This window comes from Cetorhinus maximus, chromosome 18, assembly GCF_964194155.1.
Source record: "Cetorhinus maximus chromosome 18, sCetMax3.hap1.1, whole genome shotgun sequence".
In the NCBI taxonomy this organism is placed as follows: Eukaryota; Metazoa; Chordata; class Chondrichthyes; order Lamniformes; family Cetorhinidae; genus Cetorhinus; species Cetorhinus maximus.
In genome coordinates, this window is record NC_135896.1 from 66,813,965 (window position 1) to 66,840,243 (window position 26,279).

General features: G+C 43.0%; 1 protein-coding gene across 1 annotated transcript in view; it reads right to left on the reverse strand.

The window, feature by feature from the left end:
• npas3 (neuronal PAS domain protein 3) overlaps positions 1 to 26,279 on the reverse strand; it is a 1,500,089-nt gene that overhangs the window by 1,100,080 nt on the left and 373,730 nt on the right. The gene's annotated exons all lie outside the window — the stretch shown is intronic.

Genomic DNA, 26,279 nt, shown 5'->3' on the forward strand with positions numbered 1-26,279 from the left:
TGACCTGAGATATGGCCCACAATGGAGAAGGACAGAAAGCTGGATCCACATTCTAAATTTACAACTAATCAAATTTGGCCTAGAGTCTAAACTCTGCAGTCCCCCACACAGCAATAATCACAGCCTTGGACACTACACCTTCCTCACTGAGCAGCAATTTCAGTTCTATTGTTAACTCTCTCTCTTTCCCCCACTAAGTAGCAAGCATGATCATGTAATTCATTTGTCTCTCTCCTTTCTAGAGTAAAATAGGCCCAAGACTCCATGTCCTCACACAGCAGCAATTTCAGTCTTGCTTTAATGAAGCCGAGGTAATCGCTTCCCCTGGATCTGTTAAAGGGTCATGAGGACTCGAAACGTCAACTGTGCTCTTCTCCGCCGATGCTGCCAGATCTGCTGAGTTTTTCCAGATATTTCTGTTTCTGTTTTTGTTTTGGATTTCCAGCATCCGCAGTTTTTTGTTTTTATAATCGCTTCCCCTGCCTGATTGAGCATTAAATCTGATCCTGTGGAAGCAAAGTCCAATCCAGCACAAACCTGTCCCTCCCCTTTGTGCCCTCTAGCTGCTGTGTGGAAGGCAATGAGCTTGCCTCGAATCGTACCATTCATTCCCCCCTCAATTAAATAAATTTCTGGCCCTGCTGAAAATTTGTTGATCCCCCCACTCCCCACTCCCAAGGTGGTTTTCTTGCCTTAGCTCCCTACATTTCCCAACTTCTTCTATCCCTTCATTTTTTCCATTCCCTCTGTGTTCCTCCCTCCTTCCCAGTCCCTGGTCTATTTACATTCCACAACTCCTCACTTGCCACATACCTGTTCTTTTCACTCCCTTACCTCTCTGCCTCTTTGCTTGCCTTGTCTGTCTTCTCCCCATCTCTTGCCTGTATTTAGTCATTCCTGGCTCTCAAATCATGTTGAGCTGAATATTGCACTTAATCTTAATTCATCCTGTGCATCATTACAGGTAATCAACTAGACCAGTGTTGCCCAATGGGATTTTGATTGTTGCCAAACTTGATGTGATCAGGTCACCATATTTGCCACTTGATACAAAATATGAATAAAACAAGCTGTCAAACTTTTGAAAATAATTTCAGGTTTTAAACCGTCAGCAATCAATCAGCATTTGTTAATGTCTTGTCAAATTACATTTGTTAATTACATTATTAAGGTTACAAGAAACAGGTAGTGGGCATTAATTGGGCAGATATAAACAGGGATAGCTGGAACACTGGGTTGTGTAGGAGAGCTGTGAGACTGCACAAGTCAATAAACTTTCTCAATAAAGCAAAGCTGTGTGTCTTGGTTTCTGCTCCACCAACCAGCTTGGATTCTATTAACAGTATTGTGTAGCTTTAAAAATGAACAGCATCAAGTTACCACATCTCTGTGGCCGAATCGCTACATCTGGTGAATGGTAAGCACATTGGACAACAATGAACTGGTTAAGAAAAAGAAATACAAACTTGTTCAGGTGAACCTGCCTCTTAACTATCATTAAACAAGCATTCACAAGTAATGCACTCAGAACAACTGACCAATTAGGAGGAAATTACCCCTCATGTTTTTTAAAATTTGCTGATATCAAGCTGTGTGACCAGTTTACAAATACATAGGTTATAAACAGTACTATTTAAAAATATCTAGCACAAAGCAGATATGCTTACAGTGGCAGATGCATTTCAATGTGCGTAAGTATGATGTAATGCATACTGGAAGAGAAAACAGCAAACACACATATATATTGTAAAGAAATTAGCTTGTTTTATTTGGAGAAAACAAACTGAAGACACCCAGCATCTAGGTTTTGAAAATGCTGAGCAGCAGAAATGATGTAGCTACAAGTTGGCTATTTACTGTGATTGAAAGTTTAGAAACATAGCCTTTATTCTCTCTGTCTTTTAAGTTCTACTCCATTCAACTAAAGAATGGTGTGTCGACTCTGGAGACCTAACAAAATAATTTCAAAAAGCCTTGTTTCACCATGCCATTACTTGTTGAAACAAGCTGATTTTCTTAAACAAACAGCACTTAAAAATTTCATCATCCTCCTCGATATTGATTGCTACAGATTTGAAATGTCAATGTTTCTGAATATGTTCCAGTGAAAAATCTAATGCAATTGTCATATCCTAATTCAAGTATAAATATACTATCCAACAAACATACATCACCTGTAATATATTAAAAGTTTTTCAAAGAGTATGCAATATTTGTTAGTGTCAGATTTACTTTCTGTAACACATCCCCATTACAGTTTATTGGTAGGACTCCTGATGTTATATAAAGTTGATTCACTGAACCACCATAAGTATGGCTATGGGTAATGCACTTGTATTTTAACATTTCTATTCATACTATGGGTAGAAACATGAAATACCTTTAATTTAAATATTCAAAAATGATATTGAAAAATGTGACGTGCTTAGAAATAGTTATAAATGGTACCTAGCTATGTTTTTCCGAATTATCTAAAAATCCACTGATGACAATAGAGAACTCTTTTCTGTTTAAAATAATGATTCATTTTAGATTTCCCATAAAGTAATGAAAGTAGTTCTATAAAAATAATTTGGTTGTGCATATCATAGAGATTAAAATAAACAGCACATTATTTACAACGTAACCACATGTTTTATGATTCCTCCCAAATAAATAATAATAAGCTGGGTGAAATACACAGCAGTAATTCACATGAAAGCTTCTCTGGCACAAGTCACATCATTAAATAATTTCTGTAGACGTCAATTTTCAAGGCTGAAATCACATGCAATAGTCAACAGAATGTTAACTGTTGGTTGTACCCTGAAAAATTTCATTGATTTTTCCCAAAAATATTTACGGTCACCAAAACAAGAATCAGTTCTTTAATGGTATCCCATAGCAATGAAATCATTGTATTTTTTCAATAGCTGTTTTCAATTGTTATTAAGTTTACTCAACCACTATTTCTGCTTTAAAGAGCCTACCAATGTGATTCTAATGAATACTAGTAGATTCTCATGGTGTTTAATTCAGAGAGCATGCTACTTTATCATTTTAGAGGTGTTTATACCATTTGGGGGATAACAGCCAGTGCTTTAAAGATTGAATTGCATGACTCTGTCATTTATTCTGTAAAATCTGTGAAGTGAGTGGCCTTTATATTTCCGTGGCAGGATCCTTTGATCTGGCATCATTGTATAGGTGGGGAACCTGAAGTTTGGCAGACCTGTACAAACTGATTCTGAGTTGAATTGTAATGAATCATGCGGTGCGGGGGAACACTAATTGCTGGGTTCCTGGAGCTGAATTTTTTGCCTGTCGGGTGGGCGGGCCCGACCCAATCTCTGGCGGGCGGGGAGCCGATCCCCGCTGGAGAAGCGGGCCCTGTCACCATTTTAAGTGGGCGGGCCAATTATGGGCTATGCACTTTCAGTGTGGGCGGCGGGGGGGATTTCCCAAATGCAAGAGTGCACTCTTTCGCACATGCGCACGAAAGAGCACACATCTCCCTGAGGCAAAGTGCTGCCTCAGGGAGATCGCTGAAAGGTTTTCAAACTTTAAAAATGGAAAAATAAAAAAAATCATTAACATGTCCCCCTCATGTGACAATGTCACACGAGATGGGACATGTTAATAAATTGCACCAAACTAATTTAAGGTCCTTTAATTGTTTTAATTATCCTGTCAATGGCCTCAATCGGCCATTGACAGGTCGGCAGGCAGATAGCTGATTGCGCTGTGCCCCCGCCCTCCTGAAGATTTAAATAGGGCGTCATTTTTGTGTCGGCGAGCAGGCCGCACCGATGGAAAAATTCAGCCCCTGGTGTTTATTAACAGTTTGGGAATTTGAGGGCCTGGGCCTCACAGCTTGGTTAGGGCAGGGTGGGGAGTGGTGAAATCCCATGCTTAGCAACACACCTTTGAGACTTTCTAATAAATCACCAAAAAAATCCAATTTAGTGTTTTGTCATTGTTACCTGGAATGTGTGTCTAAAGATCTACATTTGCCTGTGTCACCCCTCTCTCTCTCTCTTCCCTCCTTCAGTTATAAGAAAATATGTACTCTAATTGCTATCTACAAAAGGTATTTCAGGCTTCTGTTTTTATATGATAAATAATTAAATGAAAAAAAGCTCTCGATAGCATTTAGTAATTACATTGTTTACGTTTTCTAACTTTTAACCGAACATCAAAATCCAAGCAATCCTTTTGTAAAATGAACTCAATTAGAAAAAGGAAATGCTCTCACACAAGCAAATGTGGACCTTTAGATACATATCCCAGGTAACAATGACAAACACTAAATTGGATTTTTTGGGCGATTTATTAGAAAGTCACAAAGGTGTGTTGCTGAGCATGGGATTTTACCACTCACCCCCCCGCCCTAAACTTTCCTAAGTTTATACTGCATAAAGCTACAAAGGACCTGCTGTCTGTAGATTCTTTTGTTTTCTCACTCATGCAGAATCTGTTTAAAACATGTTTCAATTTAATCTATGATCCAGATATAGATTTGAATTATAGAGATTTACCACAGCATTTTAAAAAGAGGCAAATATTATTCTGAAAAGAAATACATGCCCAACTTGTAGCCTCAATACATTTGTTGATGACAAAGGATGCAGATGGAACCAATTCTCTCCTTTTTTATGATAATGGTTTTAGTCATCAAAATGCACCTGAAGATAATCCAAGAATTTGGATCTACCTGATTACTAGCAAAATGGGAGTATAATTGAAATATTCTATTGCTCAGTGAAAAGGATCTTAAACCAGATACATGAGCAGAAGCTTGAGGTGAAGGCCCAAAAATACACTTGAATGGTTTCAAACATCCTGTATCTAACATAGTGCCATAATCTGAAGCAGCCAAGAAATATTTTATTAATTAATAGAATTTTCTTATCACTATATAATCTCTCTCTCTCTCTCTCTCTCTCCACGTACCATGCCCTAAGAGGGTGCAGGCACCCATAGACTTCCATGTGTTGGTCTATGGTTATGCTTGGCAAGGTGCTGCAGTTGTTTGCCCTGGCCTTCCACAGGTTTTGGCTGACCAGGAGACTCTCCCGCTCTTAATACCTGCAACAGGCGTAGCCACATCCACTAACATTCACTCCCTCCACCACCGACACACAGTAGCAGTAATGTGTACCATCTACAAGATGCACTGCAGGAATTCACCAAGGCTCCTTTAACAGTACCTTCCAAATCCAGACCACTACCATCTAGAAGTGCAAGGGAAGCATATAGATGGGAACACGACCACCTGGAAATTCTGCTCCAAGTCACTCACCATCCTGACTTGGAAATATATCGCCATTCCTTCACCATCCCTGGGTCAAAATCCTGGGACTCCCTTCTTAACAGCACTGTGGGTGTGCCTACGACAGTTCAAGAAGGCAGCTCACCACCACCTTCTCAAGGGCAACTAGGGATGGGCAATAAATCCTGCCCCAACCAAATAAGCCTACATCCTGTGGATGAATTAAAAAAAAATGGAAGGTTTTGCAGGTTGATAGTCAACCTGTTTGGCCACATTATGAACACAGCTTCTGTGGCCATCGAGTGGGACTCAGGCCCGGAACTTCTGGCTCAGAGGTAGGGGCACTATCACTGCACCACAAGATACCCCATTACTATATGATAATGATCTTTAAATGAAGAGATTGTATATGATACAACTTTATAAACTCTGGACATTTTTACATAATGAACAATGATTAGTATTGTTTTCATGAATAAACCAATGTTTCTGCAGCTGTAGACATGAATCTGAATGTTATGTTGCTCCAGGGTAAAGGAAATCACTGAATGGGTGCAAGGTATTCTGAGAAGGAAAGGCCAGAGGTTGTTGTCCATGGCTGAACCATAGGTAGGAAAAAGTTTGAGATCCTATAGACAGAATTTCAGGAGTTAGGAAACAGATTTTAAAAAGGATCTTAAAGGTGGCAATCTCTGGATTACTTCCAGTGACATATGTTTGTCAGTGCACAATCAGGAAGGTAGTGCAGGTTAAAGAAGTGGTACAGGAATAATGGCTTCAAATTCCTGGGGCATTTGGACCAGTTCTGGGCAGAAGGGACATCTACAAGCCAAACAATGTCTTCGTGAGGAGATTAACTAGTGTTGTGGGGAAGATTTAAACTAATTTAGCAGGGAGAGAGGCAGCAGGACACAACAGCGGAGAGGTGAGGCAAGATGCATGGAAAACAACAAAAAGCAACAGAATAAAAAATAGTGTAAGAAAAGCAGGAATTCGATGGAGGAGAACAGCAAAGTCAACTAACTTGGTATTGGAATTCATTTGTCTTAACCTAAGGTGTATTAGAAATAAGGTTGATTTGGTTATGATATAGTGATCAAAGCGGAGATCTGGCTTAAACATGGACAGGAATGGAAACTAAACATTCCTGGCTGCAAGGTAATAAAGGCAAAATACTGCGGATGCTGGAAATCTGAAACAAAAACAAAAAATGCTGGAAAAACTCAGCAGGTCTGACAGCATCTGTGGAGAGAGACACAGAGTTAACCTTTCGAGTCCGTATGACTCTCCTTCAGATCTAAAGGGAGGTAAGAATGTGGTGAAATATATGCTGAAAAAGAGGGGGTGGAACAGGTGAAGCTGGATAGAAGGCCAGCGATAAGTGGATGCAAAGGAGAAATTGCAAAAGATGTCATAAACAAAAGGTCAAAGGGTTGTTAATAATGGTGGTACTGGCTAAATGAGGTGCTAATGGTGGCATTAAGAGCAGAAAGCAAAATGTGATAATGGCCGGACCAGGATAAGCACTCTGGAAAGTGACAGATGGGCCTAGTGGGAGTGGGGAGGGGGGAGGCTCTACTGCATTTGCTGCTCCCAATGCGGTCTCCTCTACATTGGAGAGACCAAACGCAGACTGGGTGACCGCTTTGCAGAACACCTTCGGTCTGTCTGCAAGCATGACCCAGGCCTCCCTGTCGCTGGCCATTTCAACACATCGCCATTCTCTCATGCCCACATGTCCATCCTTGGCCTGCTGTAATGTTCCAGTGAAGCTCAATGCAAACTGGAGGAACAGCACCTCATCTTCCGATTAGGCACTTTACAGCCTTCCGGACTCAACATTGAGTTCAACAACTTCAGATCATGAACTCTCTCCTCCATCCTCATCCCCTTTTTGATCCCCTTTTTTCTGATAATTATTATATTTTTTTATATATATATATCTTTTCCCACCTATTTCTATTATTATTTTTAAAAGTTATTTCCATCCATTGTTTTACCTCCACCTTTTAGCCTATTTCGTTCCCTCCCCCCACCCCACCCCACCCCCACTAGGGCCATCTGTCACTTGCTCAACCTGCTTTCTACCCTTAATGTCACCATTAGCACATCCTTTAGTTAATATCACCACTGTCACCACCCCTTTGTCCTTTTGTTTATGACATCTTTGGCAATCTCTCCTTTGCCTCCACCTATCACTGGCCCTCTATCCAGCTCCACCGGTCCCACCCCACTTAAACAGCTTATATTTCACCACATTTCTTATTACCCTTTAGTTCTGATGAAGAGTCATACAGACTCGAAACATTAACTTTGTCTTCCTTTCCGCAGATGCTGTCAGACCTGCTGAGTTTTTCCAGCAATTCTTGTTTTCGTTTCAGATTTCCAGCATCTGCAGTGTTTTGCTTTTAGGACAAGTGGAATATGTTTCAGTATAATTAGATTTAAAGTAGTTATGGAAGAGACAAGAAAAATCAAAGGTGAAAATACCCAACTGGAAGAGACACAGTTTCAGTGATTTAAGAAAGGATTTAGCACAGGTAGACTGAAAACAAAGGCTGATCAGTAAAACAGGGAATGAGCAATGGTAGGCCTGCCAGGGGTAGATGATTCAAGTTCAAACCAAGAGTATTCCCACAAGGAGGAACAATTAGGGCATCCAAAGCTTGAGCTCTCCTGATGACAAAGAAGGTTAAAATAAAATTTAAAAAGGAGTTTTATGACAAATGTCAACACACCGATGGCAGTCAAAAATCAGGCAGAATATAGAGAGTGCAAGAAAAAAAGGGAAAAGGAATATCAGAAGGGCAAAGAGATAATGGGCAGAATTTTTTGCTCAGCGTGCGGGTGCGACACGCTCGAGCATAAAATTGTGTGCGATATTTCAGTCAGCCGGCGCGCACTAAACTTAGAATTGCACCCACCAACAATAAAGAGGGCTGTTACAGTTAGCAGGCGGGCAAATTGGCCAGGTGGCCTTTGCATTTTTCTGGAAACTCATCCAAGGGTGGGATGAGGTTTCCGATATTAATTTAAAAAAATAAAAATGTTTGGTCAGGGTTTTCATTTTGTGTGTGTTCCAGTGACTGTTTCTGATGCCTAGGCATTTTCTCTGGATTTTAAAATCTTTATTTTTTGTTTTTAAATTCTTTAGCTCCTTGAGGCAGCTCTCTGCCTTTACATTCCGTGCTCCCCCGCGCCTGCGCTGACTTTAGGGATCGTCCTCCTCCCGCCCCCAAACCAGGCAGCGCTGGTCATATCAGGGGCCGATCAGAGTTGGCAGTCCATTTCCCAACCACTCCCAGACCCACCAGTCGAGCTGAAAATTCAGGACAATGAGGAATGAGTACCAGATAACATAAAAGGGGACCCAAAAATCATTTATAAACAAATAAAAAAAACAAAAAGTAAAAAGGGCAATTAAAGAAATCCTGATGTTATTTTGGAACAAAAATAGAAATCTATTTGTTGAAACAGAGGACACAGCTGAGGCACTGAATGAGTGCTTTGCTTGTTTTTTCACGAGGAAAGAAGGTAAAGTTAAGGTCGCAGTAGAGAAGGGAAGTAGTAGAGGTATTGGATCAATTAAAATTATATCAACAAGATAATAAATAAGTTGTCATCAGTCAATATTTTCAGGTCACCTGATCCAGGTGGGATGTATCCTGGAGGATTGCTAATGTTACAGCTCTATTTAAAAAGGGGGAGAGGGATAAATCTAGTAAATACAGATCAAGCTGTCAGTGGCAGGAAAACTACTAGAGACCATTTTTGTGCACAACATTAATTCTCACATGTAGAAGCATGGACTAATAAGGGATAATAATGGATCTGTGAAAGACAAATCATGTTTGACTAACCAGATTGAGTTATTTGATGATGAAACAGGATTATTGAAGGTAGTGCAGTAGATGTATATATTTACTTTCAAAAGGCATTTCTTGATGTACCACAAAACAGACTTAATTAGAAAATAAAAGCTCATGGCACTAAAGGGACTGTGGTAACCTGAACACATAATTTGCTAAGGGATAGAAGACAGAGAGTAGTGAAGGAAGAGAACAGGTGTTTTTCTAACTGTAGTGAAAAGTGCAGCGGGGTCACCTAGGCACATTGCTTTCGAGAACACTTTTGAAGTTTGGGGATTATGTATAACTTGGCAATATAGTAAGTAGTTAGCAGGACTGTTGAAATGGATAGTCACATGGTAGATGCAATTTAAGAGCATAGGAAATAGGAGCAAGATTTAGTTATTCTGCCCAAGCCTGCTCTGTCATTCAACTAGATTATGGCTAATCTTCCATCTCAATGCCATTTTCTCACATAATCCTGATATCTTTAATATCTAGAAATCAATGGACTTCTGTCTTGAACATACTCAATTACTGAGCCCCTACAGCCCTCTGGGGTCGAGAATATCAAAGATTCAACCCTCTCTGAGTGAAGAAATTCCTCCTCATCTCAGTCCTAATTGGTCTACCCCTTATTCTAAGACTGTGTGGCTTAGTTCTAGATCCCTCAGCCAGGGGAAGCATCCTTCCTGAATCTACCCTGTTGAGCCCTGCAAGAATTTTGTATACTTTAATGAGATCACCTCTCATTCTTCTAAACTCTAGGGGATATATGCCCAGTCTCCTCAATATCTCCTCACAGGATAATCTTGCCACCACAGGGATCAGTCTGGTGAACATTCATTACACTGCCTCTATGGCAAGTATATCCTTTCTTAGGTAAGGAGACCAAAACTGTACACAGTACTCCAGGTCCGGTCTCACCAAGGCTCTATCCAGTGCAGCAAGACTTCTTTACTTCTGTACTCAAATCCTCTTGCAATAAAACCAACCTACCATTTGCCTTCCTAACTGCTTGCTGCACCTGCACGTTAGCTTTCAGTGGCTTATGAACAAGGACACCAAGATCCTATGGACATCAAAACCTCCCAATCTTTCAACATTTAAGAAATACAATGCATTTCTGTTCTTCCTACTGAAGTGGACAACTTCATATTTTTCCACATTATATTCCATCTGCCATCTTCTTGCACAGTTAGCCTATCTAAATCCCCTTGAAGCCTCTTTGCATCCTCCTTGCAACTCACATTCTCACCTAGTTTTGTGCCATCAGCAAACTTAGAAATGTTGCATTTGGTCCCCACATCCAAATCATTGATATGGATTGTGAATAGCAGGGGTCCCAAACACTGATCTTTGTGCTATCCCATTAGTAACAGCCTGCCAACTTGAGAATAACCTGTTTATCCCTACTTGATGTTTCTGTCTAAATTGAACAGCTAAACTTATATTTATAAGTTTATATATATAAGTATATATACCTTTCACATAATAAAGCATCCCAAAGTGCTTCGCACATAAAACAAAGTAGAACAGTGAGTCACATAAGGAGATATTAGGCTAGAGGGCCAAAAGCTCATTCAAAGTAGTAGGTTTTAAGGAGCATCTTAAAGGAGAAAAGTGAGGTATAGAGAGAGGTGTAGGGAGGGGAACCAGAAATTGAGACTTAGGCAGCTAAAGCCACGGCCACCAATGGTGGAGCAATTAAAATCGGGGATGTACAAGATGCCAGAATTTGAGGAGCACAGATGTCTCAGAGGGTTGTGAAGCTAGGGGAGACACATAGGTAATGAATCATGGAATCACAGGATTGTTACAGCACAGAAAGAGGCCATTTGGCCAGTCGGAAGGAGCAATTTACCTGGTGCCACTCCCCTAACCTTCTTCTTGTAGCCCTGCGCATTTTTCCTTTTCGGATAATAATCCAATTCCCTCTTGAATGCCTCAATTACACCAGCCTCCACCACACACTCAGGCAATGCATTCCAGGTCCTAATCACTCACTGTGTGAAAAGTTTTGTCCTCATGTTTCTATTGCTTCTTTTGACAATTACCTTAAATCTGCATCCTCTCGTTGTCAATTCTTCCACCAATGGGAACAATTTTCCCTCATCTACTCTGTCCAGACCCCTCATGATTTTGAATACCTCAGTCAAACCTCCTCTCAACCTGCTCTTCTCCAAAGAAAACAGTCCAAACTTCTCCAATCCATCCACATAACTGAAGTTCCTCATCCCTGGAACCATTTTCGTTAAACTTTCACAAATGCCTTCACACCTTTCCTAAAGTATGATGCTAAGACCTGAACACAGTACTCCAGTTGAAGTCAAACCAGTGTTCTAAACAAGTTCAGTGCCAATTCCTTGCTTTTGTACTCTATGCCCCTATTATAAAGCCTAGGATTTTGTATGCTTTATGAGCTGTGCTTTCAATCTGTCCTGCCACCTTCAATGACTTATGTACATATACATCCAGGTCCCCCTGCTCCTGCACCCCCTTTAGAAATGAATCTCTTCACACTTCTTTGCATTGATTTTCATCTGCTACTTGTCCGCCAATTCCACCAACCTGTCTATGTCCTTTAGATGGTCTACACTAGCCTCCCTGCAGTTCACAATGCTTCCAAGTTTCATATAATCGCAAAATTTGAAATTGTGACCTGTACACCTAGGTCGAGATCATTAATATAAATCAGGAACAGCAAGAGTCCTACCACCGACTCCTGGGGAAGTCCATGACAAACCCTCCTCCAGTCAGAAAAACATCATTAACCACTACACTCTGTTTCCTGTCACTCAGCCAATTTCATATCCATGTTGCTAGTGTCCCTTTTATTCCATGAACTATGACTTTGCTTACAAATATGTTGTGTGGTGCTTTATCAAATGCTTTTTTGGAAGTCCATGTACACCAACAGCATTGCTATCATCAACCCTCTCTGTTACCTCATCAAAAAACTCCAGCAAGTTAATTAAACAGAATTTGCCCTGAACAAATCTGTGCTCGCTTTCCGTAATTAATGCTCATTTGCCAAATGACTGTTAATTTTGTCATAAATTATTGTTTCTAGAAGCTTCCCCATCACCAACGTTCAAGTGACTGGCATAGGTTTACCTTTAAACCTCTTTTTGAAAAAGGATACAACATTTTCAATTCTACAGTCCTCTGACACCACCCTTGAGTCTAAGGAAGAATTGAAAATTATGGCCAATAACTCCACAATTTCCACTTCCCTCAATATCCTTTGATGTGTCTCATCCAGTCCTGATGCATTATCAATTTTAATTACAGCCAACTTATCCAATATCTCCTCCTTATCATTTTAAACCCTTCAATGTCTGAACTACCTCCTTTTTCACCATGATCTGTGCAGTTTCTTCTTCCTTGGTAAAGACAGATGTAGAGTATTCTTTTAATACCACATCTATGCCCTCTGCCTCCATATATGAATCCCTGCTTGGTCCTTAAATTGGCCCCACTCCTCCTTTTACCATTTATATGCATATGGAAGACTTTTGGATTCCCTTTTATATTAGTTGCCAGTCTCTTTTCATACCCTCTCTTTGATTCTCTTTTTGCTTTTTCACTTTCCCTCTGAACCTTCCATAATCAGCCCAGTACCTTGTTGTATTATCCACATCTGTCATAGCACACTTTTTCTTTTTCATCCTAATCTCTATCTCTATTGTCATCCAGGGAGCTCTGGACTTGCTCACCCTACCTTTCCCCTTTGTAAGAATATTCCTTGACTGTGCCTGAACTATCTCTTCTTTAAAGGCAGCCTATTGTTCAGTTACCATTTTGTCTGCCAACCTTTGATTCCAATTAATATGGCCCAGATTCATTCTTAACCCATTGAAGTTAGCTTTCCCCCAGTTAATTATTCTTACACTGGATTGTTCCTTGTTCTTTTCCATAGCCAACTTAAACTTTATCATAAAGGCAAAATACTGCAGACGCTGGAAATCTAAAACAAAAACAACAATGCTGGAAAAACTTAGCAGGTCTGACAGCATCTGTGGAGAGAAAGAGTTAATCTTTCGAGTCCATATGACTGTTTTTCAGAACGTAAGGGAAGTAGAAATGTGGTGAAATATATGCTGATTAAGGTAGGTGGAACCGGTGAAGCTGGATAGAAGGTCAGTGATCAAGAGTCATACGGACTCGAAACGTTAACGCTAAACTTTATCATACTATTCCCTAATTGCTCTCTTACTGACACTTGATCCACCTGGCCCACCTCATTCCCAAGAACTAGATCTAGCGGTGTCTCCTTTCTTGCTGGACTGGAAACCTACTGCTGTAGAAAAATTTCCTGAACACACACTATGAACTCTTGCCCCATTCTTCCTTTTACACTACTATCAAGCCAATCTACATTTGGATAATTAAAGTCCCCCATAATTCTTGCACCTTTCTGTAATTTCCTTACAAATTTGTTCCTCTACGTCTTTCCCACTAGTAGGTAGTCTATAAACTACACTGAGCAATGCAGTAGCAGCTTTTTGGTTCCTAAGTTCTAGCCAAACAGATTCTGTTCTTGACCCCTCTGGCACCCAATCAGCCCCTAATCTCTATCCAGTACTGCAATGTTCTCTTTAATCAATCCTATAACCCCTCCACTTTCCTTCCTTCTCTCCTGAACATCTTGTACCCAAGAATATTTAATATGCAGCCCTGCCCTTCTTTGAGCCAGGTCTCTGTTATAGCCACAACATCATATTTCCGCATGGCAATCTGTGTCTGTAAATCACCACACTCCATGCATTCACATACATGCACAGTGATCCTAATGCAGATTTTATTACTTTCTCATTTGTTCTGAACCCACTCTAGTGCTATCTGTCTCTCCTAGTTTTCTGTGCACCATGGTATTCCTTTCTGATATTACCTCCTAGCAAACACATCCCTGTCCAGTTAGTTTAAATCCTCTCCAATAACATTATCAAATCTCTCCACAGGAACTCAGTCCTGGCTCTGTTCAGGTGCAAATGTCCAGCCCGAACAGGTCCCATCTCCCCCAAAGCCAGTCCCAATGTCCCAGTAATCTAAAGCCCTTCCTCCAGCACCATTTTTCTTGCCATGCATTCATCTGTTTTACTGTCCAATTTCTAAACTTACTTGCACATGGTATTGGGGTAGCCTGGAGAATACTACATTTGAGTTCTGCTTGCTAATTTCCTACCTAGCTCCCTAAATTCTGACTGCAAGATGATATCCCTTTGTCCACCCATGTCGTTGGTACCCATGTGGACCATGACTGCTTACTGTTCATCCTCCCACTTATGGTTTAGCAATATCTCTTGACGCTGGAACCAGTGAGGCAACACACTATCCTGGATTCACATTTGCAGCCATAGAAATGCCTGTCTATTCCCTTATCAAATCCACTATCACTAATGTCCTTCCAGTCTTCTTTGTGCACCCCTGCATAGCTGAGCCACCCTTTGTATCAGAGACTTCGCGCTCTCTACACTCCCAGGTGAACCATTGCGCTCATCAGTATTCAGAACTAAATACTGGTTAGAGAGTGAAATGCACTTGGCAGTCTTCGGCACTGCCTGTTTGTTTCTTCTTGGCTGTCTGGTTGTCACTGTTCCCTCTCTCCATGAATACTCTTAAGCTGCAGGGTGATCACATTTATAAATATACTATCTACAAAGCTCTGAACTTCACGGACGCACCACAGTGATGCCAGCTGCTGCTCAATCTCTGAAACCCAGAGCTCAAACTGCTGCAACTAATGATCCTTCCTGCACATATAGTTATCCAGGATACGAGAAGCATTCTTGAGTTCGTATATAGTACAGAATGTGCACTCTAGAGGTCGGAGCAGCCCTGCCATTCCTCTATCCATTAGTTAGTACTACATTCCTCTATCCATCACTTACTACTATTACTAAATGCTGCTACTGCTAATAAACCTTACTATATAATAAACCTTACTAATACTAATAACCCTTACTAATTCTAATAAGCTTACTACTTCAAAATAAAAGAAAAGACTCATCAGCCATTCACCTCCCTTCTGTTTGTGTCACATTACTACAAGGGAAGCTAACTGAATGTTTTACTTAAATTTTTGACATTTTTTTTATCCCCCAGCTGCTTAGGCTCACTCCCTAGTTTTGGAGAAAGGAAAAACAGCAGCAATACTCACCAGCCAATCAACTCACAGCTTTCCCATGATGTCACTGATTGATTTTTTTTTTTCCCTACTTTTTTTCAAACTCTGCCACACCCCAAGTCCACAGCTGCTGCTGCCATGTTTCTACCGTGTTTGGTCCTGATCATGGGCTTCAATTTATCTTCTCCCTGGAGGTTTTGATTCCTCCCAGGTCTGCTGCTGCTGTCAAATCTCTCGCCAGATAACTGCTAGGTCCCAATCATGGGCCTCAATTTATCTATTTCCTGGAGGTTTTGGTTCCTCCCAGGTCCTCTACTGCTGCTGTCATCTCTCTGAGAATTATAAAATCAAGTGTTGCTTGATCAGGTACTAATGTAGGTCAGCGAGCACAGGGGTGGAGAGGGGAAGGGAACTTGGTGTGAGTTAAGACACGGGCAGCTGAACTTTGAATGACCTTAAGTTTACAGAGGATAGAATGTGGGAGTGCATTGGAATAGTTGAGTCTAGAGGGAATGAAAACACAAATATGGTTTTCAGCAGCAGATGAGCTGAGACAGGGGCAAAATCGGACAATGTTATAGACGTGGAAAAATAATAGGGTAATAATAGTAGGGGATTTCAACTTCCCCAATATTAATTGGGGTAGTCTTAGTATGAAAGGCTTAGAGGGGGCAAAATTCTTGAAGTGCATCCAGGAGAGCTTTTTGAGCCAGCAATGCAAAAGACCTACAAGAGAAGGGTGGTACTGGACCTAATCTTAGGGAATGAAGCAGGGCAAGTGGTAGAAGTGTCAGTGGGGGAGCATTTCGGGGATAGTGATCATAACTCTGCAAGATTTAAGGTAGTTATGGAAAAGGACAAAGATGGACTGGAAATAAAGATCCTGAATTGGCGGAAGGCCGATTTCAATATGATAAGACAGGATCTGGCCAAAGTGGACAGGGAGCAGCTACTTGTAGGAAAGTCTACATCAAACCAGTGGGAGTCATTCAAAAAGGAAATAGTGAGAGTTCAGGGCCAACATGTTCTCATAAAGGTGAAGGATAGGACCAACAAGTCCCAGGAACCCTGGATGTCAAGGGATATAGAGGATTGGATAAGGAAAAAATAGGAGGCTTATGGCAGATACAGAGGGCTGAAAACAGAGGAAGCCCTAGAGGATAATAGTAAGTGTAGAGGGGTACTTAAAAAAAGTAATTAGGAGAGCGAAGAGGGGACATGAAAGAACACTGGCGGACAAGATAAAGGAAAATCCCAACACATTTTATAAACATATTAATGGCAAGAGGATAACCAGGGAAAGAGTAGTGCCCATTAGGGACCAAAATGGCAATCTGTGTGTGGAGCCAGAGGACATAGGTGAGGTTTTAAATGATTAGTTTTCATCCGTGTTCACTATGGAGAAGGATGATGTAGGTATAGAAATCAGGGAAGGGGACTGTTCTATACTTGAACAAATTAGCATTGAAAGGGAGGAGGTATTAGCGGCTTTAGCGGGCCTAAAATTGGATAAATCCCCAGGCCCAAATGAGATGTATCCCAAGCTGCTATGTGAGGCAAGGGAAGAGATTGTAGGGGCTCTGACACTAATTTTCAAATCCTCTCTGGCCACAGGAGAGGTGCCAGAGGACTGGAGGACAGCAAATGTGATATCATTATTCAAGAAGGATAGTAGGGATAAACCAGGTAATTACAGGCCAGTGAGTCTAACATCAGTTGTCGGGAAACCGTTGGAAAAAATTCTGAGGGTTAATCTCCATTTGGAGATTAATCAGGGATAGTCAGCATGGCTTTGTCAGGGGGAGATCATGTCTAACAAATTTGATTGAATTTTTTGAGAAGGTGACTTGTGTCACCTACATTGTGTAGATGAGGGTAGTACGGTTGATGTAGTCTACATGGACTTCAGTAAGGTTCTTGACAAGGTCCAGCATGGGAGAATGGTCAAGAAAGTAAGAGCCCATGGGATCCAGGGCAATTTGACAAATTGGATCCAAAAAACAACCAAAGGTTGTTTTTACGATTGGAAGCCTATGACGAGTGGTGTACCGCATGGATTGGTGCTTGGACCTTTGCTGTTTGTAGTGTACATTAATGATTTAGACGTGAATATAGGAGATATGATCAGTAAGTTCGCAGATGACACGAAAATTGGTGGTGCCGTAAATAGTGAAGAGGAAAGCCTTAAATTACAGGACGATATAAATGGACTGGTAAAATGGTCAGAGAAGTGGCAAATGGAATTTAATCCTGATGCATTTTAGAAGGACCAACACAGCAAGGGAATACACAATGAATGGTAGGTCCTAGGAAGCACGGAGGATCTGGGAGACCTTGGTGCACATGTCCACAGATCCCTGAAGGTGGCAGTACAGGTAGACAAGGTGGTTAAGAAGGCATTTGGGATACTTGCCTTTATTAGGCGAGGCATAGAATATAAGAGCAGGGAGGCTATGAGGGAGCTGTATAAAATGCTAGTTAGGCCATAGCTGGAGTGCCGTGTGCAGTTCCAGTCACCACACTATAGGAAGGATGTGATTTCATTGGAGAGGGTGCAGAGGAGATTCACCAGGATGTTGCCTGGGCTGGAGCTTTTCAGCCATGAAGAGAAACTGGGTAGGCTAGGGTTGTTTTCCTTAGAGCAGAGAAGGCTGAGGGGGGACCTGACAGATATACAAAATTATGAGGGGCATAGGTAGGATAGATAGGAAGAAACTTTTCCCCTTAGCGGAGGTATCAATAGCCAGGGGGCATAGATTTAAGGTAAAGGGCAGGTAGTTTAGAGGGGTTTTGAGGAAGGATGTTTTCACCAAGGGTGGTTGGAATCTGGAACACACTACCTGAGGGGGTGGTAGAAGCAGGAACTCTCACAACATTTAAGAAGTATTTAGATGAGCACTTGAAATGTCATAGCATACAGGGCTACGGACTAAGTGCTGGAAAATGGGATTAGAATAGATTGATGCTTGATGGCTGACACAGACACGATGGGCCAAAGGGCCTGTTTCTGTGCTGTATAACTCTATGACTATGAAATAAATAGTCTTGGTGATGTCATTTTTATGAGTTCAGAAGCTCATCTTGGGGTCGAATGTGGCACCAAAGTTGTGAATGTATGAAATAAAAATTGCCAACCACTTCTAATAGAGCAATTACTAGATAGTTGAACAAATATTTTCCTTTTTGAAGTGAAAACAAATCAAAACTTCAACAAAATATCAGAAAAACTACTTTTGAAACAATTTGATATTGACAAATTTGAAAAAGTACAACTAAATGCTTTTCTATTATACTCTGATGCAAGAACATAAAGCCATTTTTTTGTTAAATCACTGTTTTCAATCTATTCAAACCATATATCTTGTCAACCGATGGTCAAGATTCTCGTTGATCTTACAGGTGAATGAATTGAGTTTCTGACAGCCAGCGTGTAAATACTGATAGCTTCTGTTATAGTACAAATGAAACAAGTAACACTACAGCAACATCAGTTAAGTTCTGATAATAAAGGCAATGGCCCGGATCTTCCGTGTCTGCTGGCGTCGGGCGTGTTCGGTAGCGTGAGCGAACAATATTGCGAAAAGGTCAAAAATCGGTTTCACAATATCATGAAACCAGTTTGCGATCGTCTGCTCAGTCTGTCGATGGCGGGCCACGTCCCTCGCCATCGGACATTGGAAACCTCATTGTAATACATCAGCATATCATTATAAGGCCAGCCCGATGGACTCTTCCCTCTGGGTTGTCCGCCCATGTCGGCGGGAAAACACGCCGGTGCAGAACAGTCTTGAGAACTGTGAGGTGCAGAAGTCGAGACTTACTGCTAGGGCCTTGCTCCTATCGCCGACATCCAAGGAGCAGATGCTGGAGCCCAACAGCAACGGGATCCTTGAGGAGCGTCCATGGCATGCTGGGTAGACTCTCATAGACGGGGCTCTGCTGCGAAGCTGCTCATGGAAGTTGGAAAGTCACCGTTGATGCTCACAACAGATGATGGTCGAGGGGCGGGTGCGGGAGAGGAAGAACTAGGATCAACTAGGAGAGGTCTCATGGGTGTGAGGCTGGGAGGGGGGAACAAAGGTGTCGGGGGGATTGAGGTTGGGAGGGGGGAATGAAGGTGTCGGGGGTGAGGTTGCAAAGGGGGGAAATGAAGGTGTCGGGGGGTGAGATTGGAAGGGAAGAATCAAGATGTCGGGGGTGAGGTTGGGAGAGGGGAATGAAGGTGTTGGGGGATGAGGTTGAGGGTGAAATGAAGTGTTGGGGGTGAGGTTGGGGGGAATGAAGTGTCGGGGGTGAGGTTGGGAGGGGGAGGGTGTACGGGGGGAGGAGGGGGTAAGGAGAGAGAAGATGGCAATTGGGAAGGTAGGTGTAGGGTGGGTGAAAGGTGTGAGGGAAGGAGCTCAGAGGGGGGAAGGAATGAGGAGAGGGGAGGGAGTCCAGGGGGAGGAAGGAGTGCAGAAAAGGGAGGGAGTACGGGGGTAGGGAGGAATGCGGAGAGGGGAGGGAGACCGGGGGAAGAAGGAGTGCAGAGAGGGGAGAGAGTACGGAGGGGGAAGAAGGAGTGCGGAGACAGGAGGCGGGAGGGAGTCTGAGGGGAGTAAGGAGTGCAGAGTAAGGCTGGAGGAAGAGGTAAGGCTGGAGGAAGGAGTCGGGAGTGTGGAAGAACTAAGGGTAGTAGAATAAGTAAGGGTGTCTGAGGGAGTCTGGAAGGTGAGGGTCTAAGCGGGCGGGGAGGGCATTCTGGGTGGCGAGGTGGGAGAATTAATGTAGTGGGGAGGGGGGAGAGGGGGAGGGAAAGGAGTTCTGGGTGGGGAAGGAGTTCCGGGGGAAGGGGTCTGGAGGAGGGAAGGGGTTCCAGGGCGGGGGAGGGGTCCAGTGGGTGGGGCGGGGGTGAATGTGCAAGGGAGGCATCTGATGGGTCCGATGGGTCCATGGTTGCCTCCTGGGGACCGAACTAAGGGTTGGCGAGGTATAAAGGAATAGTGAGAATGACCGGAGGCAGAGTGAGGCGGTGGAGTGAGAGAGTGAGGGTTTGACAGTAGTAGTAGGAGGATGGTGAGGGTGGTTGGTGGAGGCTCTGAGGCAGACATGGATCCTGGGGGTGGGAAGGAAGAAGTTGGGAAGGTGAATGTAGATGGGGGTGGGATTTTCAGGAAGGAAGGGAACATGCATGTTCACGTGGACATCCCTGAAGGAAAAGGGTTGTGGCTGGTAGGTTACTGAGGGGAAGTGGAAGGTGATGCCAGGGTGGGGTCAACAGTGATGGGGAAAAGGAAATGAGTGACTGGGGGAGGGGAAAAGATGTGGCAGCGCATGACAAACTGAATCCAGACCATGCTGTCCAAATTAAAAGTGAAACGAGAGTCCTGGTGGGCGAGATCAGGTGCTGCATGGGAGTGTGATCATTTGGCGGGTGGAGATGCAGGTCAGCTCATATGGACAAGTGTTTCTCACGTGTCGGTGCAGACTCAATGGGTCATAGGGCCTCTTCTGCACTGTGTGATTCTGTGATTCTGTCGACTGAAAGCGAACCCCAGCAGGCAGCATTCAAAATACTCAGGGCATTGAGGTGAGTATGATACTTGAAGGATCCACATGCATGGGGAGAGTGCTTGCACAAGGCTCTGAAAGCCCTGCCCCACACACACTTCTCCCTCCAGGATCACTCGTTGGCTGGCTGCTCCCTCTACGCTGACAGAGGAGGTGGTTGAGGGGCTCACAGGCAAAGGGGATTCAGAGGGAGGGGACAGCCTCTGAGGTTCATCAGTGGATGGCTCAGGGGTATCCTGCTGCCGCTCCTCCTCCCTTTGAGTGCCCGTGGGCCCTGGCCTGACTCTTTGTGGGGAAGGAAGAAGGGGGGATGTCGAGGTGCCCTGTTTCCCTCTCGTGTTGCCACTGCAGGAACTCACCCATGGCTACCGCAATGGACTACAGGTCTGCGCGCATCACCGCGTTCTGTTGGACCAGGGTCTCCATGGCATCCGCCATGCTTCCCATGGAGACATCCATACACGCACATGTGGGCACCACTTCATCAGAGAGCAGGCGGACGCACTCCTCTGACTTGCATGCCACTCCAGTGAGGGCTTCCAACAGCATGATGTTCCCACGCCTTCTGCTGACTCTCCAGGATGAGTTGGAAGGCCGAATATAGAGGTTTGTCATCTGACTCAGACCTCACAGATGCCTTATCCCCAGCGGTCCTCCGAGTGCATAAACCTGCCTCCTGCTGATGCGGACATATGTCTCTGCATTGACCATCAGATTGTGAACCCAACCCTGCTCTAGATCTAGGTTCCATCGAGGTGTGTGTCTCTGTGCTGGTGCAGGATGTGGGTAAGTGCTGTGACAGGTCTTCCAAGCTGCTTATTTCCAGCTCTTTAATGGAGGAGGTATTCTCTTGGCTGGAGGTGAGGACATGGATGGAGCTGAGGGATTGACTGGCTGAGGGTGTCAGTCGCTTGGCAGAGCTCCCTATGAACTGAAGTAGCGATACTTAGTGTATGGCAGCAGAGTCAAAAGGAGAGAGAGAGCACTCACATTCACGCTGAGAGAGGGATGATGTGGTGCAGGATCACCACCGACCTCACTGTAGACCTCACATGGCCGCAGGCAGTCAGTGCGATGGCACACTCCTTAAAGTGAATGAGGTGCCTAATATGGGCCACTCCAACCCCAGTCTGGGACCTCACCCTAAGATGTGAGCAAGCTTCTTCTGCATGAAAACAGGTGGAGAGAGTGTGAGCAGGACACATGGCACTGCATGGAATGTTTGTGTGGTGAGCAGGGCATGGACAGGATGAGGGCGTGAGCTCGAGAGGATATGAGTCTGATGGAGATGTGAGGGTGTGTGTGCGAGTTAGTGGTGTTGTCCCTTGAGGTGTGAGGTCACTGTGGATGTGTGATGGGTTTGTGAGTGAGCTGAGAATGATGAGAAGAGTGAATTATCTAGGTGGAACGGATGAGACCATTCATGAGGCTGGGTGGCTGTCATCTTTTGCAGGGTATTGGCACTGACCACTGCTGCCACCACCTCCCAAGCCTGATTAGTGAGGTTGCTGCCCATCCTGCAGCCAGAGCAGAGGTAGAGGACATCACGGTGAGCCTCCTTTGTCTCCAAAGGCACTCTGTGCTTACGGTTGACTTTAAATATGGCGCCCGGCATGATAATGCGGCGAGGTGATGGCATGGCAGGAGAATGAGAGCCCGTATGCTATGGAAATGGCACGCTTCCCGGGACTCAATAATTAATATGACGGGTTTGGGGTGCTATGGCATTAAAAGCCGTCATTGCGGCCAGTGGGTAAGATGTCTTTTTACCCGCCCCTACTACACTTCGTGCAAATCTGGGACCATTCTGCCCAATATATCCATCTTTCAATGAACACAAATGAAAACTGCAAACATTTTTAGGTCAGGTCTTAACAAAGGTAGTCATTTACAACTCATATCTTGAATGTAAAAGCAAAATAAGCACTATAATTAGTGGAATCAAAATTGATGTTTCATTGTGCAATTATACTACAGCTGAAGTTTGTACCTGTGCTGTGTGAAGCTCAATTAACAGGCTTGAGTTATACCACTACCTGACTCTTGCTGAGTCTGTAACAACACTCATGTATGCTTGGATTAAATGCACAGAGGTCCATTCACTGGATGGATATTTTTTGATGTTATAAGAACATGGGCAAGAATGGGCATTTTCTGCTATTTAAAACACTGAAAAATAACATTAGATTAACCACTCAATCACTTTTAAAAATCATTAAACATTTGGCGCACTCGGCCGCACCCCCTCACCACCCCACCCATTCCCCATGCCTATACCTGCCAACCCATGTCCCCTACCCACCTCCATTGCTCCTTATAGCCCTATGCCAACTTAGTGGCAACTCATGTCCACCCCAACCACCCTGTGCGCTTACACCCTCCATGCAAACTCACCCAGTATCCACCATGAGCAGATTACAGGAGCCATGCTGAGACATATAAAATAAAGTTCTAAATATCTGTAACAGACTTCACTACATAAAAAACACTCTCATTCATGAAAGCTGATTCAATACATTTAAATCCTTTCAAGTAATTAATCACTTATAAAAGCAAGCATTTGCATTCATAAACCTACATCAAAGGCAGCTTATTCTTTAATAACATCTTTGAGCTGTCAATCAAAGTATGAACTTACAGGCCTCCCCTCCCCATTGTAATAATGATTGCTTGGAGGAAGCAGTCAAGCATTAATAATGCTATAATGATAGCGCTCAAGGTTAAGTCAACAACCAGCTATTGAAACTGCTGTATCAGATGTTTTTTTCATCTCACAAACACAGGCAGTCTGTTTATTCAATCTTTAAAGGGCAGGCTATTTAAATGACCTGACAGCTTGACAATTCAACAAAATGTATCCATGTTTCACACGCATTTACATCTACTCTAAAAATTTGTTACCCACACAATGTGGGGGAAGGCTCTTGCTCCAGCAAAAATGGGAGCTGTTTGAACTCAGCACTGAATTCAAATGGCCCAGCTGAGTTCAGGATTCCCTCATGTGTGAGTCACGGCCTGCCCTCTTTCCCCTACTGGCAAAAATGGGATGTCGGAAATGGGGGTGGGGCTTCTGGATTCAGGTCCCGTCAGCCATTTTTAAAAGTCCCCGGAGTCTCCACAACTCCACGAAAATTCAGGCAAGGTATATTCCCATGAAGTGGAAAGGCAGGGCAAACAAATTCAGAGCACACTGGATGACAAAAGGGATAGAGATTAAGATGAAGAAAAAAAAGTGTGCTTATGACAGATGTCAGTGGCCAATACAACTGAGAACCAAGCCAAATATAGAAGATACAGAGGGGAAATGAAAAAGCATATAAGAGAAGCAAAGAAAGAATATGAAAAGAGATGAGCAGCTAATATAAAAGGGATTCCCAGAGTCGTCTATGGGGATATAAATACTATAAGGTTGGTAAAAGGAGGACTGGGGTCAACTAGGGACCTCAAACAGGGGATTTCTATATGGAGGCAGAGGGCTTGGCTGAGCTATTAAATGAATACTTTTCATCTGTCTTCACAAAGGAAGAAGGTGGTGTCAAATCATGGTGAAACAGGAGGTAGTTCAGACACATGAAGGGTTTAAAATTGATAAGGATGTGGTATTGGATAGGCGGTCTATAATTAAAGCTGATGAAGCGCCAGGACCAGATGGGATGCATCTAAGGATAGAGGGAAATGAGAGTAGAAATTGCAGAGTTACTGGACATAATTTCCCATTCTTCCTTAGACTCAAGGGTAGTGCCAGAGGATTGGAAAATTGCAAATGTTACACCCTTATTCAAAGAAGTTGTAAATATAAGGCCAGCAAATATAGGCCAGTCGGCTTAACCTCGGTGGTGGGGAAACCTCTAGGAAATTCTGGACAAAATTTATGTTGGGTAATTAAGGAAAACCAGCACATATTTGTTCAGGGAAAATCATGTTTAACTATTTTGCTGGAGTTCTTTGATGAGGTAACAGAGTTGTTGATGAGGGTCGGATGTTCATGTTGTGTATATGGACTTCCAGAAGGAATTTGATAAAGCGCCACACAACAAACTTCAGGGCAAAGTTAAAGCTCATGGAAGAAAAGGAACATTAGCAACATGGGTATCAAATTGGCTGAGTGACAGGAAACAGACAGTAGTAGTTAATGGATGTTTTTCTGACTGGAGGAACGTTTGTAGTGAACTTCCCCAGCAGTTGATGTTAGGGCCCTTGCTCTTCCTGATATATATTAATGATCCGTAGACCTTTGTGTACAGGACACAATTGCAAAATTTGCGTATGATACGAAACTTGGAAGCATTATGAACTTTGAGCAGGATAGTGTAGACCTTCAAAATGACATAGACAGGCTGGTGGAATGAGCAGATAAGTGGCAGATTAAGTTTAATGCAGAGAAGTGTTAAACGATTCATTTTGAAAGGAAGAACGTGGAGTGACAATATAAAATAAAGTGTATAATTCTAAAGGGGGCGCAGGAGCAAAGGGACCGGATATAAATGTGCGTAAATCATTAAAGGTGGCAGAAAAGTTTGAGAGCGCAGTTAATAAAGCATACAGCATCCTCAGCTTTATTAATAGTGGCACAGAGTATAAAATAAAGGAAGTAATGTTAAATTTGTATGCAACAGAAGAGGGGCGAGAGTTCCTCGAATATGTTCAAGCTATTTTTCTATTGCAGTATGTTTCCAGTCCAACGAGGGGACATGCACTTTTAGACTTGGTTGTGGGAAATGAGTTGGCCCAAGTGGATCAACTATCAGTGGGAGAGCATTTAGGGGACAGTGACCATTGTATCATAAGGTTTAGATTAATCATGGAAAAGGACAGAGAACAATCCAGAGTACGGGTAATTAATTGAGGGAAGACCAACTTCAGTGGGATGAGAATGCATCTGAGTCGAGTGAATTAGAATCAAATGTTGGCAAAAAAGACAGTGCTTGAACAATGAGCCACCGTCAAAGAAAAGGTATTGCAGGCAATATCAAGGTATAGTCCCTTGAAAGGGAAAGGTCGGACAAATAAATCCAGAGCGCCCTGGATGACGAAAAAGATAGAGATAAAGATGAAAAGGAAGAAGTGCGCATACGACAGATGACAGGTAGAAAATATGATGGAGAATCAGGCTAAATATAGAAGTGCCAGAGGGGAAGTAAAGAAACTAATAAGAAAAGCAAGGATGGAGCATGAAAAAAGGCTGGCAGCGAACATAAAAGGGAATCCCAAGTTTTTCTATAGGCATGTAAATAATAAAAGGGTAGTAAAAGAAAGAGTTGAGCCGATTAGAGACAGAAAAGGGGACTAGCATGTGAAGGCTGGAGAAACAATGGAGGTGTTGAATGAGGACTTTGCATCAGTCTTTATAAAGGAAGAACTTGCTATCCAGGCCAAGGTGAGAGTTGAGGTAACTCGTACACTAGGAGAACTTACAATCAAGAGGGAGGAGGTGTTGAAGAGGCTTTCTTTACTTAAAATAGATAAGATACCGGGACTGGATGAGATGCATCTAAGGGTA